General features: G+C 39.5%; 1 protein-coding gene across 2 annotated transcripts in view; it reads right to left on the reverse strand.

Moving 5' to 3' along the window:
- The window catches only part of PLCE1 (phospholipase C epsilon 1), a 139,249-nt gene extending 116,578 nt beyond the window's left edge, over positions 1-22,671 (reverse strand). For both annotated transcript variants that reach the window (XM_040070697.2, XM_040070695.2), the window contains exon 1: positions 22,564-22,671. The gene's annotated coding sequence lies outside the window, so the exon portion shown is untranslated. The remainder of the gene's footprint in view (positions 1-22,563) is intronic.
- Between the last annotated feature and the right edge of the window lie 1,037 nt (positions 22,672-23,708).

A 23,708-nucleotide genomic window follows, 5' to 3' on the forward strand; every position in this document is an offset into this window, starting at 1 on the left:
AAAAGAGAAAAAAGCAAAGGTAATTTCCATATTTTTTCTGACTCATAGTCAGGATAAAACATTTTGAAGAACAAAATCAATTTTAAATCTACACTCTTTTATAAAATAATTCTTTTCCTGTTCAGAACTTAAACTACAATTGTTTTGGTGTTAAATGGCTTTTGCTTTCCTTAATCTGTATGCTGTTACCATGAAATCATGAAGAAAATGTAGTATTTTTTGCCACAAGTTTACAACTGAAAAAGCATATAGACAAATTAGAGTAAGACTGAAATATAAATAATCTTCTGACTCCTTTACATGTATGTCTTAAGCTAAAAAATTAACCTGCTTTTCAACATTGTCATTAATTCTCAGCTGCTTTCCTGCAAGCAGCATGGTAAATCTTGGAATCAGAAAACGTGACATTACGGACAGCTCAACAAAGGAAACACAAGAGACGCCTAGATAAATCATGGCGAATTAAACAAATGCACTTTACTTCAATTTATCACATTTAACACTGAAAGCCATAAAGTGTATTATTAAAAATATGGAATATGTAGGCAGTTATATTAAGGCTTACATTTACTAGAACAGTCTGAATTCAATAGAAACAAGTAAAAAAATCAAAACAAAAAACTTTAAAGCTTCAACAGCAAAAGATAGCAGAAAACTAAGGCAAATGATGAAATCTGTGTTTCAGCTACACATAATAATTAAATCATCCACACTGGATAGAATTAGAAATTATGGGAGGGATAAAATTCAGGAAAGCTCAATAATTAATTTGAAGTGTAAAATCTATTTTGATACTCTTCTCAAGTAACTATGATTAACAATTTTATTTTAATCCATTTTAGAGTGTCAGCTTTCATTTTTATTGATTACTAACCTTCATCCAAGAGCAGTCTAGCACAAATCAAAAGGTAAACAAACTCGTGGGATATTTGACAAGCCATTTTCACGCACAATTAAATTCATAAATGTAACTAAATGTATCATTTTTGCCAGGGTGGTTGGAGGGTTACAAAACAAAAAAGGAACAACAAATTTACGAGAAGTTACATTTTGCAACAAATCTGTGACTTAAAAGTTTGCTAGGCCTGGAATTCTTCATACAGTAGCTACTACAAGAGCATAGGGAAAAAAAAAAAAAGCAATTTCATACGTCAATCAAGATTTTGATTTTACTGGTTTAACAACAGGGAGGGTCAGAAAGGAAAGTGACAGAGAGAACAAAGAGCCAAAGTTTTACATTCTCCACCCATTACAAAATGCATGAGCATGCCAGATCAGCCAGAGCAGACTCCAGGTGGTAAACTCAGATCCTGTACTAGAGAGATTTAGCACCAGAAAGGAAAATAACAGCTCCAATTCATACAAAAATTGTGTAGAAGGAGATAGCAGTAGTTCAGTGGAGTGGTGAGCTTGGGTCTTAAAACAGAGTCATTTGCCAACACGGCTCACAGAGCATCCAATGACACACTACAACAGCTCAGCTGTAGAGCACATACAATGAAAAGGCAACACTCAAGCAGTTTTCTAAGTCTACATTCCCTGGTAGTCCCTCTACTTTTAAACTGTACCCTGAAATTGATTTTAGTCAACTTTCTTCAGCCTCACCTATTTCACTTTAAAAAGAACAAATGAAATCCACAGTACCACCAAAAAGCACACACGAAAAAGGAAAGCACTTCAGCAATTTTCTTATTCTGCCATTTCCTATCCCTCTACCCTGTACTTCCTCTTCAAATCCACAGAGGACAGCTTACGTAACTTTCTAACACCACACACTAGATGGATCCCATCTTATTTTTTCTGGCAACCACTGGCCTTTCAGTCCAAATCGACATATGACGATGCTGAACAAAGGAGAAAGATTTGGGAAGGAGAAGCAGATGACTTTTTTCTTGATCTCTTTAGTTTCTTTCTTGCTATATCAGGTAACAATAATTCTTTGTAAAGGGTGTAAAACGTGCATATGTATTAGTAGTTGTCTTCAGCATTGATTTTTCAAGGAATTCTGTGATCTATCAAAATGTTTTAATCTTACTGATTTATCTTTCCTGCCACCATGATATATTCATAAATGTACTCCCTGTATTATTGCTGAGTCAAAAATAAAAATTAATGGATTGGATTGTCACTGCAAATCTTATACCTCTTATTATACCTGTTGCTAAATGAAACAGTTACAAAATATCACTACTGTACAAAAAGATATTATTATCCAACTTTAACATCTCACAATGATTTTAAGATCATGAAATTGACCACGTACATTGCTTTTTTACGAAGAAATTTTTAAAAAAGAAAAATAATCACATCACTGATTTGCTTCTATAAGCAGAAATTTGCTAAAGTTTACATCCCTGACTATCCACAGCCCTCCTTCCTACTGCGTAATTTTCCCATCTCTCTCTTACACGAATGTGTTTCCTCCCCAAACAGCTTCTCTCAGACCTTTTTATTTTCTCTAGAAATCACCTCAAATCTCCCCCAACACTGGTTCTGTTGGTCACCTCTCTCCTCAGCTGCTGAGGCCATACACCTGCCCATTTCTCTCTACCGGTGTTATACCACTCTTCTCTATCTGTGCCTGTTTGAAATCCAATTCAGCAAGAATAATGTCTGCATAAGAAGCTCCCACTCTATGTCCAGCTGTTCTTGTGACCACTGCAATGTGACTGCAATGCAAATGTGACCCATCTCAAGAATCTTTTTACTCAAGTTACTTCACAGCTAAAACATTTTCCCAATCTAGTTCATAGTACGGTTGTAATAGTGTGCTACAACAGCACAAGGGAGAAAATGAGCAGCATAGAGAATGGAAGAAAATGCTTCCTAATATGGTTTACACACTTCTGCAATGTGCAAACATAATTTGAAGTTTCAGCTATGTCAATCAAACAGGTAGCTGCCACCAAAGCTGGTAGACCTACTCCTCTCCTCACTCTTCTCTTTTTGTCCCCATTCCCTCACCTCACTCACCTGCAGATCATGAGTCCACACAGTTAAACTGATTCACCTAGCTAATAAGTCACAAAACTATTCTTTTCATCCAAACAAACTGACTCACTTTGTGGTCACATGATCACTGTATTCCATGAAAAGAAAATATTAGGAATGCCTGGCAGGGACCAGAGTAGAAGCTCAGTTTAGAAGCTCAGTCTCAGTAGAAGCTTCAGTTTAGATCATATTTGCTAGGATGCCTAAATGCACCCTGAAATTTCTCTTAGTCTGGTATGTCTAGTGTATGATGCAAAACTTCATGAGATAGCAAGTAAAAACCACAATGGTACAGCCTCTGATCTATGGACAACTGCAAAGATATCTGAAGCTGTGGCTCTGCTGAACAGATGACACGGGTTTCATGTGTCCTAAGTTATACTCTTCTCAATGTCTGCTTTCCACTGCGATCAAGAGATACAATTCAGTGTGCCCAGCAAATTCCTGAAATTGATGGAATTCATTACACATGCTATGAAGTGCATTAGCACAGCGTTATAAATGCTATCAAGTATAAAACTCACAAGCTCAACCAATAAAACTGTATTTTGTATCTTACCGTAGAATTGCAGTATTATCACTCCTTGCAGCTTCCTTTACTTGCCTGTCTGCATATGGGTGGCCAACGCCTAGATCTTCATATAAAATCCACATACAAATATATACACGCACTTGCATATAAAAATGCTGAAATTATTCAAAAAGCACACTCTTCCTGTTGTGCATCCACACTGATTTAGGCTCAATTAAATCTGAACACAAAAGCACTTGAAGTAGACAGCAAAGCCTGCACTGTATTCAATACATGCTGGTATTTTCTAAAGCCACTAGATTAGCTGATGAAATCCATTAATAACTACACTGGTTCATTTTACAAGGCCTAAGTTATGTCAGAAATGTAATGTGCTCCTTCCATCAGTAAAGGGAAGTAAAAATATAAGAAACTAGATCCAGCATTAGTGAATCATTGTGGATGCAGAGGTCAGCCAACAAAGACAAATGAGTAATTAAAATAAACAACCTGGCAACCGTTCAGCACATGCATTCACAGAATGTATTAAGCCTGAAAACATGTGACACAAAAGTAATTTGTCCACTTTTTTTTTTTTTTCATTTACACTGACTGCATACACTTTAAGACTTCAAGTACAAGCTGGTTCTAATTAGTATTAAAAACAATTATTATCAACATTTAATGATTTCTTATTCCCCAGATATCTGGGATTGAAGTCTACAACAGCCTAGGTAAAACATCCAATATAATCAAAGACTAAAAAACTGTATTCATTTACTATCAGTTTAACCTATAACTCATTACTCAAGCTAATTTCCTTATGAAGTCAGACAGAATTCTTCTTCAGTGAAAACAAAATACAGTATGTTGAACTTAGAGCATTATTTAGTTTTAGGAAAAGCATATGAAGGACCAGAACCATGTCACGATGCGGTAAGTTAGAAAGCCTTTCAATTCTAGGCTGTCAAAGGAAAAGATGTAAATACTTGAGGAAGCTGTTTGGACTGTGGGAACAAGTAGCAACTGCATGAGGGGCAAGTCAGGGATGGGTGTCAAGGTGAAGATGGGGATTGTTTAGAGAAGCTGGGTGCTGTCAGGGATGCCAAATGCAAGTCCATATGTACAGTGCTGGGGGAGCTGCACAGGAAATTCAGTGAATGCCTGGTAGGGCCAGGATTATGAGTGCAGAGAATACGGGGGACTGAAACAGATACATGACATTACTAAACACATACTGTGGTTTCCATGGGCTAACTGCAATTGGACTGGAATAGATGGTAATTCAAAACAGCTAAAGAGCAAATGCAAGCACCCTAACAATCCTCCCCTCCACCCTGGCCACACTGGGACACCTATAACTCTTTCTTCAATGCTCACCTTACATGCTACATATACAAGGTAACTATCCTAAGCAAAAGACATTTCAGCACACAAAAATCCCCCAACAACCAGATAATTTTATTAATTATTTCAAATTACAACATGTTTACATAGTATCTAAGGCATAAGCAATCAGTGAGAGATTCTTGGGAAACAGCAAATTACAGAAATAATTTGGCATGGTCGGTGGATATAGAATTAGTGATCATCTTTGTCACATCACCCCAACAACTATGCTTGACAACTGTAATCCCAGCTCAAGCTCTTAAGGAGAAAACTGATTTATGAGGAAAATGTTTTGTATAGTAGAACTATCCATTCACAATTAAAAAAGAAGAGTGAGCTTAATTTTTTAGCAGATAAGCTATAGTTTGTTCTAGACCAATTCCTTGAAAAGAATAAGAAATCACATTTATTAAGTCCTCTTTAATTTATTCTGTATCATGCCCACTATTAGTTTTTCATTACAGTGTTTTATGTCAGAAACAAGCAGGAGATACTAGTACAAGAACAGGGCACCAACATGTCATCACCATTTTCTAAACCTCACTTCTCCCTAGGGAACCACAGGCAAACAATAAGGAGGAAATAGCTAGACTCTTAAGAATCACTCAAGATGTGCAGAAATCCTATTTGAACAGTTGGAAGCAAGTTATAACAACATTTGATTTGGCACAGAGCATCATGCAGAACCTCAGATTTACCACCAGCATCTGTGTTTCAACAACAAAAAAATCTCAAAGAACTACAGTATTTATATGTCCTGTCAAGTTGGAGGTTTTTTCCCTAATTTCTAGAATACTTATCTAAACATGATTGTGTATTAGATGTCTCAAACTATGCAAATGTCTGCCAGATGGTGAACCCTCTCAATTGCCTCATCATTCATCACTGCATCAGGGAGAATGTGAAGCTTCTGCCAGATACCAGCTCCACTCTTCATCTCTTTACAGAAATTCCTTTTCTGTACAAGGAGATGCACAGACAGAAGCCAAAACTACATTTATCTTACTGTCAGGATCAGTTCTGTTATTTCTTTCTAGATCTGTAAGCTGTTTAAATAAACTTTCTGTTTAGTGGTTACTTGAATTTCATGGTAAGTGACCTTATCTGGAAGCTGTAATTTCATCATCGACACTCAGATGAACAAGTCCTTCTACCTGAGATGCATGACGACTCCAGCCATTAAAGGCAGAATAATTCTTCTCCATCTTTGAACAAATTCTTCTGGAATAACTTTTCGTAATTTTTTGAGGAATGTGAAAACAGTCTTAAATGCATAAAAAATATTTTCAAGCCTTGAGTCACTCACACGAAAACAAAATGAAGCACAATTATAAACAAAAATCTTCCAGGTACAGAATTCAACAGGCTTGTCACTGGAAAGTAGATCTCAGAAATATTAGACAAAATATAAAGGAAAAGAAAATGACTGACAATTAATAAACCATATTATAGAAAAGACAAGGATAAATAATGCTTATTCAGAAGAAAAATTAGAAATGCAGTGAGAAATAAAATATTTTTTTTAAAAGCATGTAAAAAACAAATGCACTTGTGCATCAGGATTTATTTTTAGATCTGAAAATTTAAAAAATAATCATGCAAAAAAAAACCCCAACACAATTAAAAATGAGGTTTGAGGTTTAAGCCAACTTACTGGCAGACTCTAGCCAAAATAGCTGATCCTTCATTCCCTGTTCGCTGCTACTCTCAATGAGGTATCTCCTGAATAGGAGCTCCTGCAGGGAGAAGAATCAACTAATAGAGAGGAAAACTAACCAAGAATAGAAGAGAGTCTTCAGGCAGAATTACCTGGAGCTGCTCACGACCCAGTTGTGTAAATTTTCAGAGACAGCATAAGCATAAAGCAGGGTGGAGACTAAGGGAGAATCCAAGGCCAAAGCAGAACTGCATCTGCAGCATCTCACATTGAGATAGCTTAAATACATCATCAAATACATTCTAAAAACCGATCTATAGGAGTATAGGCATGTAAGTACAAAAATCTGAGAGGTTCAAGCAACACAAGTTACAATTAAAAAATAAGACAAACCTAAACAAATCAAAGACTGTAAGGCAAATTCCATCACTTAACTGTGGTAAAAAACAGTAAGATTGGTACTAGCTGAAATGACCAACCATTTTTTAAAATTCAGATGTTATTCTCTGCTTCACTGGAATTATTCACATAATCTGCTGTGAACAGAGAGAAACACATTCACAGCCCTGCCCACACATTGAGTGTGTGTTTGAGTACCAACAATCACTCAGATCCCTTGAAACACCTAGAGCTTCAGACTTGAAAAGAATTCAGCCATCATCCTATTTCAAGTCTTTGTCCTCCTTTGAAAACTTTATGGTAGCCCTGAAATCAATGCCATCATTCATATCTTCATTTTACCCTTTAAAAAGTTCTGAAGTTCTACACACACAGCCCCGCTCATTTGCGTGGTTTCACTTCAGTCAAATTATGCCATTTTTCCTCAGTAGATAAAGCACAGTAAGTCCCTTCATTATGGCCACCCATAAATATGTTGAAAAATAACAGGAGACTTTATTGATCAAGGATTTAAGTCCATCAAATGGAAGTGAAGAAGAATCAAAAGTGTTTTGTGCACAACATATTTTGATTTCAAATTATTTTTAAAATATTGCAAACTGCGTTGCTGTTAAAATATTAATGAAAATAATTGTTGTCATCAAATACAATTAATAAATATGGGGGAAATGATAGCATGTACTTATTTGCCAATCCCTTTGGTGGCCTTAAAACATTAATGCAAAAAGGATGGCTTACAGAAAAACACTACTGTACTGAGAACTTGGTTACCACATTCAAAATCTACCACTTGGAAATATGAACTGTTTATGACACTAAAGAGTCAACAGTAACCTGGGACTACATACTAATGTAGTAGTAATTTGTAAACATGTATACCACATCCATCTTAGTTTTTATCAAACCCTCTCTTCTAAGAGTCCTTATTACACGCAAACTAAGTACATGAGCAGGAAAAATTACAGAAAGCCAGATGAAAGCCAGAGGAGTTCTTAAATGAGAAGGGAAAATAAGTAGGAAACAGATTGCTGGCATTCACTTGTAAAAAATGTCCAATCACAGATTTACAATGGCACACCAGTGACAGAGTTGGGTGTTTCGTGCTGTGATCCCATTCTCTCCCTAGCACACCTATGAAAAATGCTTTTGGACGTGCTGCCTTAACCAGAGGATACCATTTGTGTGAGTTGCTCCAAGCCTTTAGAGGTCAGCCAGCCACTGGCCAAGCCCTACAGCAGGCTGACCCTTGCAGACTAGTGGACAGGCTTCACGTATCACACGCCAGCCACGCCCCACACCCTGCCTGGAGTACCACCCATGGCTCCCAGCAACGTTTCACCCCCTGTACTGGGACGCACACTTCAGCAGCGATAGAAACCAGCGCATCGGTTTCTACAGCAGCTATTTGCCTGGACACTGGTAACACAGTGACAGTTCAGCCTCCAGGTAAAGAACCGTTTACCAAATATCCAAGCATCATTCTACCTCATTCTCCTTCTTCCTAAAGCGATACCAGAGAGGTTCACATCACAAAGCAAAACCCCAGCAGAGATCTCTAGCCCTGGAAATTGCCCTTCTCATCTAGTTCAGCTTAACAGCAAAGTGCCACCGATAGCACTCTTCCCACATGAGCTCACTAGCATTTCTACCCAATGCAAAAATGAATGAAACCATGATTTCAAGGGACTTAATGTACCACACTGACATACATTTCAATAAACAGCAACTGCACTTTGTTTTTCCAGCGTGACAGTTGCTTATGACAATCTTTCAAATCAACAACTGCTGAAGTTTTAAAATTACTCCAATCCAGGCATGACACAATAAGCAACAAGAACACTTAAGTTTCCTTGTCTTCTTTGTCCTTCCTTACAGCATTTTTCTCATGTGAGCACCCAAGACTTCTCTCATTTCCCCCTCTCTCACTGTCCAGTATTAGCTGTAACTCAAGCCACACTGGTGAGAACAGAACAAACCTCTAATAAAAATATTTCTGAGCACTAAAATGACTGAGGGTATGTTAAAGGCGCATATATCACTACAGTTTATCTTCTGTAAACCCAAGCTAACACTTTTACTCACAGCATGCTAAGCCACAGTAGTCCTATTTAAAACATCACTTGAGGAATAACTTTTATGTTACTGTTCAGCTGTCATAACTACAAGAAGATTGAGTTTGAAACCCCAGTACATGTTTCAAATAAAAATTAAATGCTAACCTGTAGGAGGACAAAAGGTCACTCATTTGTCAATTTAGGCATTTACACTTCAGTTAAAGAAAAGCAAAGAAAAATACTTCAAATGCTGAAAACTGACATTATTAAATTACTGCACTACTATTCCCCTTTCTCAAAACACATTTTCTTTGTATACCACTCCTGATCTATCCATGCCATTCTTTCAGGAATCTTAATATTTAACCTCTTATTCTTTCTCTTTTGAACATCTGCTATGTCCTGTGCATATTACTATGCCAAAGAGAGAATATAAGAGTAAAAAGCAGGGTAAGACCAAAACAAGGCAAGGGCAAACGTCCTATTTTCTTAGATTGTAATTAATTATCTGCTTTTAAAATGTGGAATTTTCAGAAGACTATTGATTCAGCAGCCCTGAGAATATATTAAACAATTTCTATACTATTATTACTGTTCTAACATTTCTAGGTACTAAGCATTGTGACACTGAAAACAGCACAACTCAAATATAGCAAATAATATTTGCTCAGCAAATCAAGACTACATGAATTTTTTTTTTCTATGACAGTTTTATCAGTCACATCATTCTCTGGGAGAAAGCCTGCCCTGACATCTAATTCAACCCATGAAACAATCTCTAAGATGTTGCGTCTTGCCAAAATTAAATGTGTAAACAGCAAGTCACCACAGAACTGCAAATTATTTTTTCAGGATGTTGCAAGATGTTCATTATGTTAAGATAAAATTGATTATGTTGGGAAAGACCCTTTCAGTGATCATTTTAAATGAAATGTTTAAATACTTTAATATTACTTACAATTACTTACAAAGTACTTACAATCTGCGGCTTATACATGTGTCTTTGCACTGCACCCGTTATTTTAGGATAAAAAGACAACCTTCACTAAGTATTCAATTTAAGTTCAGTCATCATAAAACAGGTCACTCGTGGGTAGTACAGTCAAGCTCCCTGCATCAGGAATAGTAAGAATATAGAATTCTAAACATGAAAATCTGCTCCCTTGATGAGACTGGACTTTATGCCAGACTTTAGTCTACGTCAGTCTGCACAATATAGTTAATTAGGATAAGAATGTCTGGCAAAAGCTAATTCTACATTGTCTAACACAAACAATCACTTGTTCAAAGTTTCTTCCATTTCCAAAAAGTTCTTGTACTTTCAGCTGAATAAATGGAATTTTAACCCAATGAAGTTAATGGTAAAATGGACAAGTATCTCAGAGGATATTTAAGGTTTATGTAGAGCAGCTGAAGGTACAATCTAAAACAAGAGAATGCACGATAATCACACATTATACACCTTAGTTACTCCAAAAAGTAGTGAAATTGAAATAATGGTGATGCCATTTGCAACTAAAGCTTTTCTTAGAGCTGAGGTATTAGTATTACTAAGGACTTCCTCCTACAGGGACCCTCAACTAATGTGCAACTTCTTCATAGCCAAAATGATTTACAGAAATTCTCTTCTGTACCTGAGTAACATCTGCATGAAATTTATTGAGTCTAGCATTTTCATGATCTGCACTTTGTAATAAACCCAATTGCTACAGGCCAAGTTAAAAGTTGGAAGAAAATACGTACAGACGCACAGTGTGCTTTGCAAAGTCATTTCCATAAGAAACTAGGCTAAAAACTGCAGTCATAATTTGGAAAATGACACTTCCTTCTCCAGAACACCTTTTTTTTTCTATTTTGACTTAACTGGCAATAACTTAACTGCCAGAGAGTCTGCTAGTATCCAAACAAAACTTTCATTAAAATCTTAAAATGCTGCTAGGTAATAATCTTGGTTCTTTTACCCTAGGATACATTATTATATTCATATGCCTCTGTAATAATATATTACATAAAAATGGGTGTTACATGTACACTTTCTCAGTCAAGCAGAAAGATCTGTTTGCATCCATTTGATCATGCATCCCTGCTGCTAACACATTAACTCAATACAACTCGTATTTAGGTCAGAAAGGTCCTGGAAGGGAGGAGTGCACATATGCCTGATCCATGCTCTAAACTTGAGCAGAGAAGGGACAGCACCACAGAGGAAGCAACTGGTGCCACAATTAAACAAGCCAAAGAACACAACCACGAAAGGACTGTGTAAGATAACGAGCCAGCAAACACATGTTGAAATGCTCAAGGTTATTTCTGCTGTAACAGTTTAAGATGAAACCACTCTGTTTTCTGTAATGTACTTGGGCATGATAACGACGAACGAGTGCTGCAACCAGCACAGCACTCCATGATGTTAACCCAGGATGGAATCAATGTGGGTATTTATCAAAGCTACTGTCAAGGCTGAGGGAACACCAAGTGCTTCAATGCCATAACCAGCCCCACCAGCAATCCCCCACAGCAGGCCCAGGAGCCATTCCAGCTCAGGACTGCCCCCAGTTCTGGCTGAGCTGTGTTGCTGACATCTCTGGGCTCAGGCCCTGCTCTCTGCTGCTCCTGACCATTTGATCAGATTCACCAGATCAGAATCAGGACCCAGCTCACCCACTGGTGCCTTTCTTGACCCAGGTGGACTGCAGCAGAGACTCAGCCCTTGGCTTGTCCTCCCACTGACCCCTCCTGCAACTCCCCAGCACAAGAGGTCATTGGTCTCACCACCAGGCACAACCACAATTGATAAAAAGAACTTGAGGGAAATTATTATCAAGTAATACTCAAACAGCACTATGAATGTGGAATTTTCGATGTCGCCAAGAGCAGGGATGAGGAGGTTACTCTGAAACGCTGAACCAAACACTATCATAGTACTGAAGCAGCAAACTGAAAGATAAGGAGCAGTCCAAGGCCTTGTAATCGGACTTCTCTTGGGCAAGATGACAACAGTGACTTCACCCCGCTGTGGGGAAAAGCCTGCAGAGCAGTGCAGGAGGAGGCTCACCTGCAGGACACATCGTTCAAAGCAGTGATGAGCCCGGCAGGCAGCTGAGTGCGTTATGAAGTAATAACTGGCACAAGAAAAGATCCCTGAAGGGAAGCAAAGCAGCAAGGAAAACTAATGGTCTGAACAGTCTACACAGTTCTGAACAAAACAACGGCTGATGCTGGCAACAGTGCTCTGCTTGCAACAAAACCTATGCGATGTTTCAAAATAGCGCAAACCCAAAAATCTGCTTCAAGACAGTTTGCAAGGTGATGAGTATCAGTGACTTGCCACAACTGGTCAAGTTCAGTGACGATAGAAAGTGTTTACAAACAGTAGCTCAGTGGGGGTACTACCAGTACCAGCACTCACAAGGTGCAAGAGGCAGACTGCAGCTCTCCTTTGTCCAAATCAATATCTTGCATTCCGTATGGAGATCTTTGCTTAAATAGTAACAGTTCCTAATGTGGATGGTATTGCCTTCCTCTCTGGTACTTTCTGGTTGATAGAAAGCCAATAAGGAAAAGTCAATTTCTCACAAGGTTGTGTGGGAAGTGTGGTGATGAGGTATAAAGATATAGTACCTGTAGAATCTAGAATAAAGTTCATGGCTAACAGCAGGCGACCTCTGAAGAAAGAGCTTATAAAACCAATATGCCTAAATGAATGCAGACTAACCTGTCCTTTGAGATTCCAAATTAAATATTGTTCATCCATCTTCTCTGGCATGCTACTGCCACACCTCAAAAGAGTTAGCTGCTCCTGTAAGTATTCTTTATTTCCATCTTCCCCTCCAAGTTCTAGACTTCTTTTTTTTTTTGATTCTTGAAGTTTTTATCAGTAGTCCTCTTATTTTATTACAAGCTTATCTTGAAGTCTTGGAAGTACCGCCTTATAGACTTGCTCCTGTTAATCCTGGGGACTGTGTCACACTCAGACCTACTGTATTCAAGACACCTCTTACTGATTTCCAAAACTGTCTGCTTTCCCTTTTTACCTACCTTTAAGGAAAATAAAATCACTAGAATGAAATTTAGTTTATGAAAGGCAAGCTCCACCTTCAAACCCAAAATCTACCTTAGACCTCACAAAGTATTTGACGAACTTCGAACAGTTCATGAGAGTAATCTGAGAACAAATTAAATTAGAAACAGACAGCACACTCCCCACACTGAAGTATTCAAGGTTTCTGTATAGTTTTCTGGTGCATTACTTGCTCATTAATGCTGGTTGGTTTTATTTAAGTGTTCTAATGCTTTTATAAAATGAGAAACAGCTATAGAAGTAATAAAGCTAGTAGTACTAGAACATTTTAACATATTTTTGAATGCACAATGTATGCATTTCAGCGCTGCTGATCTTACACATGACCTCTCTGAAAAATAAAAATTATACCCACTACAGAAAATATGTCATAACTATAGAGAAAAAGCCAGCAGTTTGAGTGTACATTGTTTATCTAAATTAATAAGTTGTACATAATCCAGGTGTGCACAGTTATTGCCTATAATAATCATAAAAACCAAAGCACTTGCTTTGTTCATGATTCACTCACCAGAAAAAAAAATTACATAGCAATATTTACATAATCTTAGGTAGAGTTATGGTAAAAAGAATGTGCAAGAGATATTATTATGCACTAGTTCTAAGCCCCATATTCTGGCTTTTAATACTTTAAATTCAAATATTTGACAATAATTAATTAAATATTTTTGAACCATACCAGAACACATTAGAAATAAGTCTAAATTTTATGGATAATCTCCCTCATAAATTAATATTCTTATTTTATAGAGTCATACCTCACTCAAGGGATTGTCAGATTAGCTGAACACTTACAAGTTTTAAAGCCCTGAGCAGAAGAAAACCAAGTACTAGAAGTGCCTACACACAAACACGCAATAAATAGTACAATATCTGTGCTTTTTTAATTACACACTCATATGTACATCAAATATTGAAAAAATAAGCAATTAGGTCTTCAGATTTAGTAGCATGAGACGCAAGCCACATGCACAAAAACTGTAATTCTGTAGATATGGAATTAATTGTTGATATTTAGGACTGCAGCTAGAGGGGAAAGAAAGAATCACCAAACCGATAATCAGAGGAAAAGGCCCATGTTAATCTATGCAAGTTCACTGTGGATGAGACGTCCTTTCTTCAGGGCTTTGGGTCACATCTAGCAAGCAAGGGACAGACAAGTCATACCAAGAATATGTCAAGGACTCAATACTTTCAAAAAATCTGAATGCAGAAAGATCAGAGCTTCCCTTTTCCTCTGACAGAGGAGGGGCCCCAGCTTTCATGCTTTTCTGGCAAATAGAGGGAACATGGCCAACTTTCTTTGCATTTGCTGGCCAAAAGCTGAGACAGTCTCTGTCTCAATTCAAACTTTAAAACCTTTATTGGGATGCATATGGTTGCTCACAGAATAGAGCTTTATTGTAAGCAAAATGGGTAAGGCAGGAAAACCAGGATAAAAAGGCTTTTTTTTTTTTTTTTTTTAATTTTCCACTGATTTCTTTAACTCAAATGCACAGAAAATGTTTGGGAGAGTTTTGCTAAATGTAAATTCAAGCAAGAACAAGCAAGTGAAGGTTGGTTTTTTTCCTTTTGTCCAGGGCTTTCCATTCTTCTCAACAGCAACCTCAGAGCTCCAATACTGCCATACCAAATAATTTTCTTTGCTTTAAATCTGTGCACACACCTTCCTCAAATATTTTTACAGCTCTCACACTAACTCCTAAGTCAATTCTATGCAGCTTTCTGTAAAGCACCATGGTTGAAATGAAGTTCAGGGGTGTACTGAAGTTGTTACACAGCATAATACTATGTTGTATTGTACTGCAACCGTGGTACAGTATCTTTTGAGGCTAAAATCAGAAATTTTAGCCTCAAAACCAGCTTTCTGTACCTAGCCAACAAGACAACTGACTGTTAAGGATAAACATTTTCATTATCAACTTGCATAACAGAACAAAGAGTATGTAGAATAAAATGAAGGGGTGACACAAACATGAAGTTAAGCTTCGGGCAAAGTAGAATGACATTCACAAATTTGAACAGAATACACAAACTTCCCTTTCTGGGAGGGTGGAAGTGAAGACCTTTGGAAAACCCATTACTGTCTGTGCATCTCTACCATTCCTACATCAGGTAACAAAACTCCAAACAAATGTTATGATCTGAATCCAGAAAGAGAATTCAGGCAGGCATAACAGTCTAATACTATACAGACATTTGAAAGATGTTACTGCATATTTTAACACTGACCTGTTTTATAGCCTGCTGTCTAGGGAACTGTTTATTTCTACACACCACTACTGAACCTGGCTTGCAAATCTAGAATCACAGTTCACAAAGCATAAAGAATTAATTTCTGAAAAGGATTTCCAGTATTGCCAGTTTTTACAGTTATGTACTCAGAGAGGCATTGCTTTTCCAGAAGCCCTAGTTGTACTATTATATAATTACTAGTTGTACTTATAATACAATTATTCATAATCTGAACCTTAAAAACAGAACCTTTATTTATAAAAACAAAATGAAAATGGGAACAATAATGGATTAATAATTCTAAGACAAAAAGGAAGGTTCCAAGGAAGGAAAACGAGGTTTTGGAATTTGATGCTCCAAACGGTACTGACAACACATTTTTCATAATAAAATCAGTTTGTTGGCATGTCCCCAGAATGGACTGGAATGACTAGGGAAAAAAAAAAGTGAAAATACATCTCAATTGTAGATATTATCCATTTCTTGATATTATAAATTACCCCATTATTTTTCTAATTCCCCCAAAGTTGATCTAAAATTTTAGTATTTCCTTATCTTGGTAAAGCAGAAGGACCATTTACAACCCAAAATGTTGCTGACTTCCAAGGTATTCATATTGTTTTATACAAATGAATCTACAAAATTTTAAACAAGACTATTTTCCCTGTACCCTCAAATCCTTATATCTCCTACTACAAAGAAATAAGAACTTTCAAGACAGAGTTTCAGAATTTGCTGCATGAACATAATCAGAGCAAGCAAAACATTTTTTCCAAAAAGTGTTCCTAATTGACTGACACAAGGATCCAGTGAAAAACCTTCACCATAGCCCAGAATTTGCTGGAACAAGAAAAAATTTCAACTGACCACTAAGAACAAAAAAAAGGCATTGAATAATTTAAGAGACTCATAAATGCCTTCTTAGTCATGGGCCTAAACTAACATTTTACAAGAATATTCTTTCCTTATAGCAAATCCAAAATGTTTTCGTAACTATATATAAACAAATTCAATCTGCGCAAATAGATTGGTAGCTGACAATATCTGCTTTACACAAACAAGAACAAACAGTATTATTATTATATTCTCTCTCCGCAGTGAAACTGGCTGCTAAAGCTAGGTTTTTTAATGATCATAGCATTCCTATACCAGGGTACTACGTATACACTTAACTTTTATTTTCTTTTAGAAAAGTTAGGTGAGAATGGAAACAACTGAACAGTACATTTGGGGGTCCAACTGTATTTCCAAACAAGTTTCAACTTCAGACCTTCATCTACAAAGGTTTTCTGCTTAAGTACCAAGAAGGCTAGTTTGGCTTAGGTAAATAAAAACATCTTCTTCAGCCTGACACATCTAAAAAAAAAAATTTAAAGAATTAATAACCAATTCTGTTTCATACTGCGAGTTAGTTTAACCAAGTATTGGAATCTTGTCCTATAGTCTCTGAAATCTGTTTTAACTAGGGCAAAACAAATACCACAATGAAAACAACAGCACCCAATGCTACATGGACTTGGCCTAAGCTAATATAATTTCATGAGATGATGGAATACTGATAGCTACTTTCTAAATCCATCCAACAGAAAAACAAAATTAAAAAACCCTATAATTGTACTTAAATTACCCAGTCTAGTGATATAAGGAATGCCTCTAAGTGGGATTGCCACAGAGGTTTTAGTAAATGACACACATATGAAACCATCTACTTTTATGTTTTATGTTAATTTCTAAGTCTATTGAGTGAACACCATTGCTGAAGTTGAACTTCTTGCTTATACTTTTCTGAATAAAAGCACAGAATGAGAAGACATGTATGTTCAAATCAATAATGACAGCAACATTCTAAGTGGCTCAAGACAAAACTATTTCCAACAGGTGTCCTACTGTTCAATTTTATTGCTTCTATTTTTGTTGTCTATTCCATAAATTAAGGGGAAGAAAAAAAAAAAAAAAGGTTCAGTCTTAACAAAACAAAGGTAATTATGCAAGATTCTGCCCCTTTTGTATGCTGTTGAGGGTAAAAATGCAAACAACAGGCTATTCATGCTACACTGAAAACCTTCAAGGGCTCTAAAGGAGCCATATTAAGAAATATTCTTCATCCAAAAATGCAGAAGTACCATAACACAAAATATTTCAAGAAGCATTATCTGCCTGCTCTTCCTTGACACCACTGGCACTGAATATGTTACAAAACCGTGGTCTGTGGCACAGCTGAGGAGTGAACATGAACTCCAGAACCAAGCAGGGACTCAGCCTCTTTGCCAGCCCCTCCTGCAGTCAGAAATCCAGGAGCTTCCTGCCTTGCAGAGATACTCCTCTATGTTTACTGCTTCCCAAAAGTGTGCTGAACTAAAATGGGTGCACACTGAGTGATCAGAAACTTAAAGCTTCCACAAGAGATACCCGTAGAAATACCATGTACTCACAGTACACCTAATACACTTGAAAGTCACCAAAGTGTGACTTTTTCTAGAAAAAGTTAGAAAAATACTAACCAATTATTAGAAATCTCTGCCCACCAATGAAGCAATCTGATTATAAATGCATTTTAACATATTTGTCCAAACTGAATAATAACTGGTTGAAAATACATCTTTGAAAAATGTCAGAGTATGAAAACTACCTAAAATTAGAACAGAAGCGGAACACCATTTTCAAAATGCAAACCAGCCTGGATATTACAATACTGGGTTTCCCTTTTCCCTTACAATTTGGTACATAGCTGAAAATCCCAAACCCTAAAGGATTTAAAAAGGAGACAATCACATCAAGAAAGTTCCTCAAGAAGAAATCTACAGGTTGTTCTTTGATGTGAATTGTTGGTAGTGTACAAAGCAGTAGCTGGTCTGGTATTACCCCGTTTTATCTTGCTGAATTCCAAAGGGAAACCAAGTTGGTTTTCCCCAAAGCAGTGCTGAAAGGTATTTGTACCGCTACAGAAAGAAATTAACCTAATCCAAGCAACGGAGTTTTGTACTTGGAGTAAAGGAATGCATTATGAAAATGTTTGAAAGAAGATGCAGTGTAACAAAAACCTCAAATACCAAAGATCACTGCAGCAGCATTCTTGCTGTATGCTGTAGCGCAGACAGAGAAAAATACTGTGGGAGGAGAGATCTCACATCAGAGCATTGTCTGAAACAGCAGACAGCAAGGTCCTACTGCACAAGGCAAGGTCAATGCAACTGGAGAGTCATCTGTTTAAGAAAACACACTATTATTAGATGCAAGTTATGCAGCACTTGTGCATACTAATAGAATAAAAGCATTACCCCAAAAATAAATATTTTCAACTGATAGTTTCAACTTCATCCCATGTTTCTACTTTTTGTGTCTCATTTAAAACATTGAAATAAGTAACAGAACACTGAAAATGCCTGAGCACTTAATTTTTTAATTACTTATGAAATGTTACAACTGACAAATACAATTGTACAGTCAATTTTCTTTTAATGAGGAGGTACCACTGAAAATGTTGTAACAAGTTATAATATTACTCACTGATAGCAATGTAGAATAGAAAGTATCCCACAGTGGACAGCCTATTTAAACTCTTATGATATGCCTCGGATTACTGCGAGTAAAATGCCACAGGATATATATTGGCCCACAGAAAACCTTCCTTGTACAAGACTCAAGCCTGCACTATATCTATAGCTGAGGCTAAGCCAAGTACACACGAGTTTTGGATGTAAAGAATGCAGGAGGCAGCTCTGTGGGGCTCGTCACACACTCCACAAGGTTCGTGTCCCTGCTGCTCTGAAGCAATTACTGAAGGAGCTGGTATTACCTGTGGCACCGTCACTGACACCTGATAATCTGGAGCAATGTCGCGGGCTCTGGAAGAAGGATAATTCTGGTGGGGAGTTGAGCTCCTTCCTCTTAGCTCTTGTTACCAGGTTTCAGTAAGTGCTGCCACATCAAGCTCTTGATTGAATGTGTTGGATTATTTATGAATGACTGGGCAGTTAAGAAGAAAGTATTGTGGATGGCCTAGTTTAAAATCAGTGGCATTAATTATGCACAGAGATGTCTTGCACAGAGATGTCAGCATGACAGTGTGCAAAACCAGAGGGCCACACTTTGATCTCACATTGACATACTACAAATTAACTTCTTTGTTTCAAGTAAAACCAAAATTCTGTGCCTTGAAACAGAATAAAAATATTAGAGACCTCCCAACATAGGAAATTCATAGAAAGTCTGTCAGCACTTCATCCTCAGCTCTTAAACACAAGTCTTGTTTCAGCAGATAGATGTTTTGCTCAAAAAAAATCAAGGAGTGAAATATATGACCAATATCTGGCAGTACCATGACTATGGAAAAGCCTACCCACAAGCAGATATATACATACATATATAGTTGCCAAGACAAATAAAGCGGTATGCAGAGAAAGCTGGACTGCTCTCACATAATACGTACTCAGTCATGTAGGTCCTCAAGTACATGAGCAACAACTCTCTTCCAAATGATTAAGAAGGCTCAGGAAGGGACAAATTTAAGGAAAAACATGGATTTCATGCTAACATGCAAACAGCTTTCTAAAACAGAGACATGACAAAAAGCATTACTTACAAAAGAATCAGACTGCACATTAAAGGTACAGTGGTTAACCTGCTGTCTGCACAATCAAATGATAGCCATTGCTCAATGAAACCATCCCTGAACAGGCAGGCATGAGAGTGAGTCTGGCCATGCTGGAGGCTGGAGCTTCAGGAGTCCTTCCAACACTTCAGTTACCAGCATTTTCAAGAAGTATATAAAACAAAGATGCGAATTATTGCTAATAACACATATCATTGTAATTTATAAAATTTAAGAGTCATAGCTGTGACCCAAAATCCATTTTGCACTAAGTGCTGTAAAAACAGGAAACAAAATGACAGCCCGTGTTCTGAAGTGTGGTCATCAGCGTTTTAAATGAAAACACTCCTAAAGGAATGCTTTTGTAAACATGCACATAAATTAAGATGATAACTAAAAAACTTTTAGTTTAATTTAAAAAAAATCCCTATGCAAATCATGGGCTTCTAATGAAATAATAGATTAATTACTTTTTGCCTTTTAATAACTGAAGTTTTTCTTTAACTAATTCTCATTTCAAATCCAAGAACTATTGCTCAATTATAGCTGCTCTTCTCAAAAAAAAACCAAAAGGAAGAGCTGATAACCTAAGCAAAATGTTTCCAGTGGTTATAAAGCTACAATCTTTCACAGTCACAACTGTCATTTTTCAGTATGCTCCTTGCTCCTATATTGGATTTCCATGCAGGTTCTAGTCAGTAATGGATCTTAACATTCATATTTCTCTTAAATAAAAGACCTTTGATAAAAGAAATACTCACTTCTACGGATACTTACAAATAGTGCTCAAATTGTTTCATTACATTCTTTTGGAGAACCTAAATAGAGAGAATTTCTTTTTCTCATATTACAAATCTCCCAAATCTCAAATTACCTTATCATCTCCATGATGATAAGCTCTATGCTTACCTTGCTCTATGATTTTCAGTAAACACAGTTTTGAGAAATTTTTTATTCTGCAGTAGGGCTTTCATGTTTCTTGATCTAAAAGTTTGACCTTGTGGCATTCTTAATATCATTTTCCTTCTTAATATCTTGGAACTCTGGTTTGAACATCACACTTTTATTGCGTAAGATGTATCATCACACGAAATTAACGTTAACTGGATGGACAGGAACTGTGCTGCCTCGTCTGCAGTCACAAAGTCTTAATAACAAACTTTTTACCATGTATGAAATCACGAATGAACCTCATTACAGTATCTGAGATTACTACCTCAATATGGCAAGAATGAACTATATTTAGATGACTAAGAAAGCAAGACTTTTAGTAATCCTCTGTAAATTTATGCAGATTGGACATATTCTTTTATGTCTTGGGAATTTCTCTTGAGCACTTCCTAATACACAAAACATAGTGTCTGTTTCTGGTTTCACCTTGTATGTTTCACTGCTCGCATATGTTTCACTGCTCAGTGTTTTTGTAAAGATCACAAACATTGGTTGTTTGCCACCTACTTTTTAAGGGATGTGATACCACAGATCAAAGAAGATTATTTGTAGCTGGAGAAACATGACTTCTTAAACTACATAATAGTCACTGCTCTGCAGCGATTACAAAGTGGCTGCTTCATAATTGGCAGGTTCTCCGATCTTCTTTCAAATATACAAACGTAAAGGATGAAAATATTTAGCAAACTTCTGTCATACAAATGTAGAGGATTTTAGAAATATTTGGAAAACTTTTTATCAAACTTAATTAATACAATATCAAAATGAATAAATACAATAAGAAGGCCAATTCTGCTCCTTACACAAATGCCCCACTATGAAACATAACATTTACTGTTCCTTGAAGTACAGCTGATCCTTCAGGCATTTCTCTACCACTCTTAATCCAGCTCTTTCATTTCCTTTATCAGAAGAAGCCCAGGTCACAGTCACCTGTAGAGGCTCTTCCCTTTATCACCGGTGTTGGTGGCATCCCAAGAGGGTGCAGCAGAACAGATAAGCATCGCACCCAGACACTTTGGTCCTGATCCTACAAACACTTCAGCAAAACTACTTCTCTAAGTGTTTGCTGACCCTGAGTCTTTCTAACTCAACAACACTTCACCAAGTGGGGCAAAGAGAAGTCTGGAGCTGGGAGGAATGCGTTGCCCCTTCACGCCTGGTATCAGGGCCCGCAGCACCCCCAAAGAGCAGAGAGCCGCCGAGGGGCGGAGAGAGACAGCACCCCTGTCGCTCACAGACACAGGCTCCTTCCAACACCACATCTGCGATGCGCCGCACCGATCTTGAACTCAGTTTTACCAGATTTCAATGTAAAAATTACAACCGATTGTACAATCGCAGCGGAAGAGAGAAAGTGAGGGATGAATTTAGAACAATTCCTAGCACGTCGGATAAGGGCAGCCCACCCCAATTTTCTTTCGCATTTGGGGTTTTCTTGAACCCTCCCAGAGGAAGGGGGAGAAGCCGTGAGCCGAAGGTCAGGCGGGGAGGGCGCGGGCAGCGGGGGCTGCGGAACATGGCCGAAAGCGGAGCCCCCGCCCGCCCCCGGGCACGGCCACAGCGGGCAGCCCTCGGCAACCCCCGGGGCCACGAGAACCACGGGGACCGGGCCCCGGCCCCAGAGAGCCCCCAAAGAAGAGCCAGCCACGGGAGTCAGGGAAAGAGCCCGCGAGAGCGGGCGGGGGTGTGCAGGGGACGCACCTTTCAGCGTCCCCCCGGGTATCTTGTCCTCCTCCTCGGGTCGGCGGTGACTCCAGCGGCGGCGGGGCCGCGGCGGAGGAGCGCTCTGCGGGACGGGGCCGCCCCCGCCTCGCCAGGGCTCCACGGCCGCCGCTGCCCGGGGCGGCGGAGCGAGCGAGGCGCCTTCCCCGGCGGGCCGGGGGCGGGGGCTGCGGGCGCGCACCGCCCCGCCGGGCCCGGGAGGGACGGGGAGAGCTGGGGGGGTGCCGCGGGGCAGCGCCGCCGGCTGAGTCAGCCGCGGACAGAGGGCGCGGGGCCGCCCGGGAGGGTTGCCCCGGGACCGCCCCTCCTCGGTGGCGGAGAGCGGGTTTCTCCCGCCGGATGGCCGCCCGCGGGACGGGTCGCTAGGAACATCCCCTGCACGCGAGGCGGCCGGGATGCGGCGGCTCCTCCTCGTCCCGCCCCGGGCAGCCTCGCGCTCCCACAGGCACGGCGGGCTGCGGGCGGCGCGTGGAGCGCTCCGCGTCCCGCAAGCGCGGCAGCGGGAACCGCCGGCCCCGGGTCCCGTCCCGCCGCCGGGAGCTGCCGGCCGGAGCCGCCCGAGGAAAAGCTTCCTCCTACCTCCCGCGAACGGGCGCCGTCGGCCGAGCGCACCGCGGAGTAGCGGCGCCGTCTCGCGCGGCTGGAGCCGGTCCAGCGCCATCGCCGTGCGCGCCCTGCGAGCGGGGGCCGGGGCGGGGGCGGGCCGGGCCGCGGCTGCCTCACCGCATCGGAATGCGGGCCCGCGCCCCCCGCCCCGCAGCGCCCCGGGCGCGCCGAGGAGCGCGGGAAGCGCGGCCGCGCTCCGGAGCGGCCCGGGGAGCGCAGCCCGGCCCCGTGCCTCGCCCCGCGGCATCTCCGGGGACGGCGCGGAGCCTGGGGAGGGCAGCGGAGCGCGCCGTGGTTTCATCGGCGCTGCGGGACGACGCCGTTCGGTGAGGGCAGCGGTGCGCCTCTGTCTGCGATTTTTTTCCATAAGTACAAGAAGAAAAAAAGTTCCAGTTTAAAAGAACCGTTCTCGATTCTTAACTGGCGAGAGTTAGCTGTAGCTAACACGGGTTTGTTTAGGACGGTTTTATGTGAAGGGCACCAATTCTCATAACAAAGGTATGCGGGGATTCCGTCCC

Source organism: Hirundo rustica, chromosome 8, assembly GCF_015227805.2.
Source record: "Hirundo rustica isolate bHirRus1 chromosome 8, bHirRus1.pri.v3, whole genome shotgun sequence".
Classification (NCBI taxonomy): Eukaryota; Metazoa; Chordata; class Aves; order Passeriformes; family Hirundinidae; genus Hirundo; species Hirundo rustica.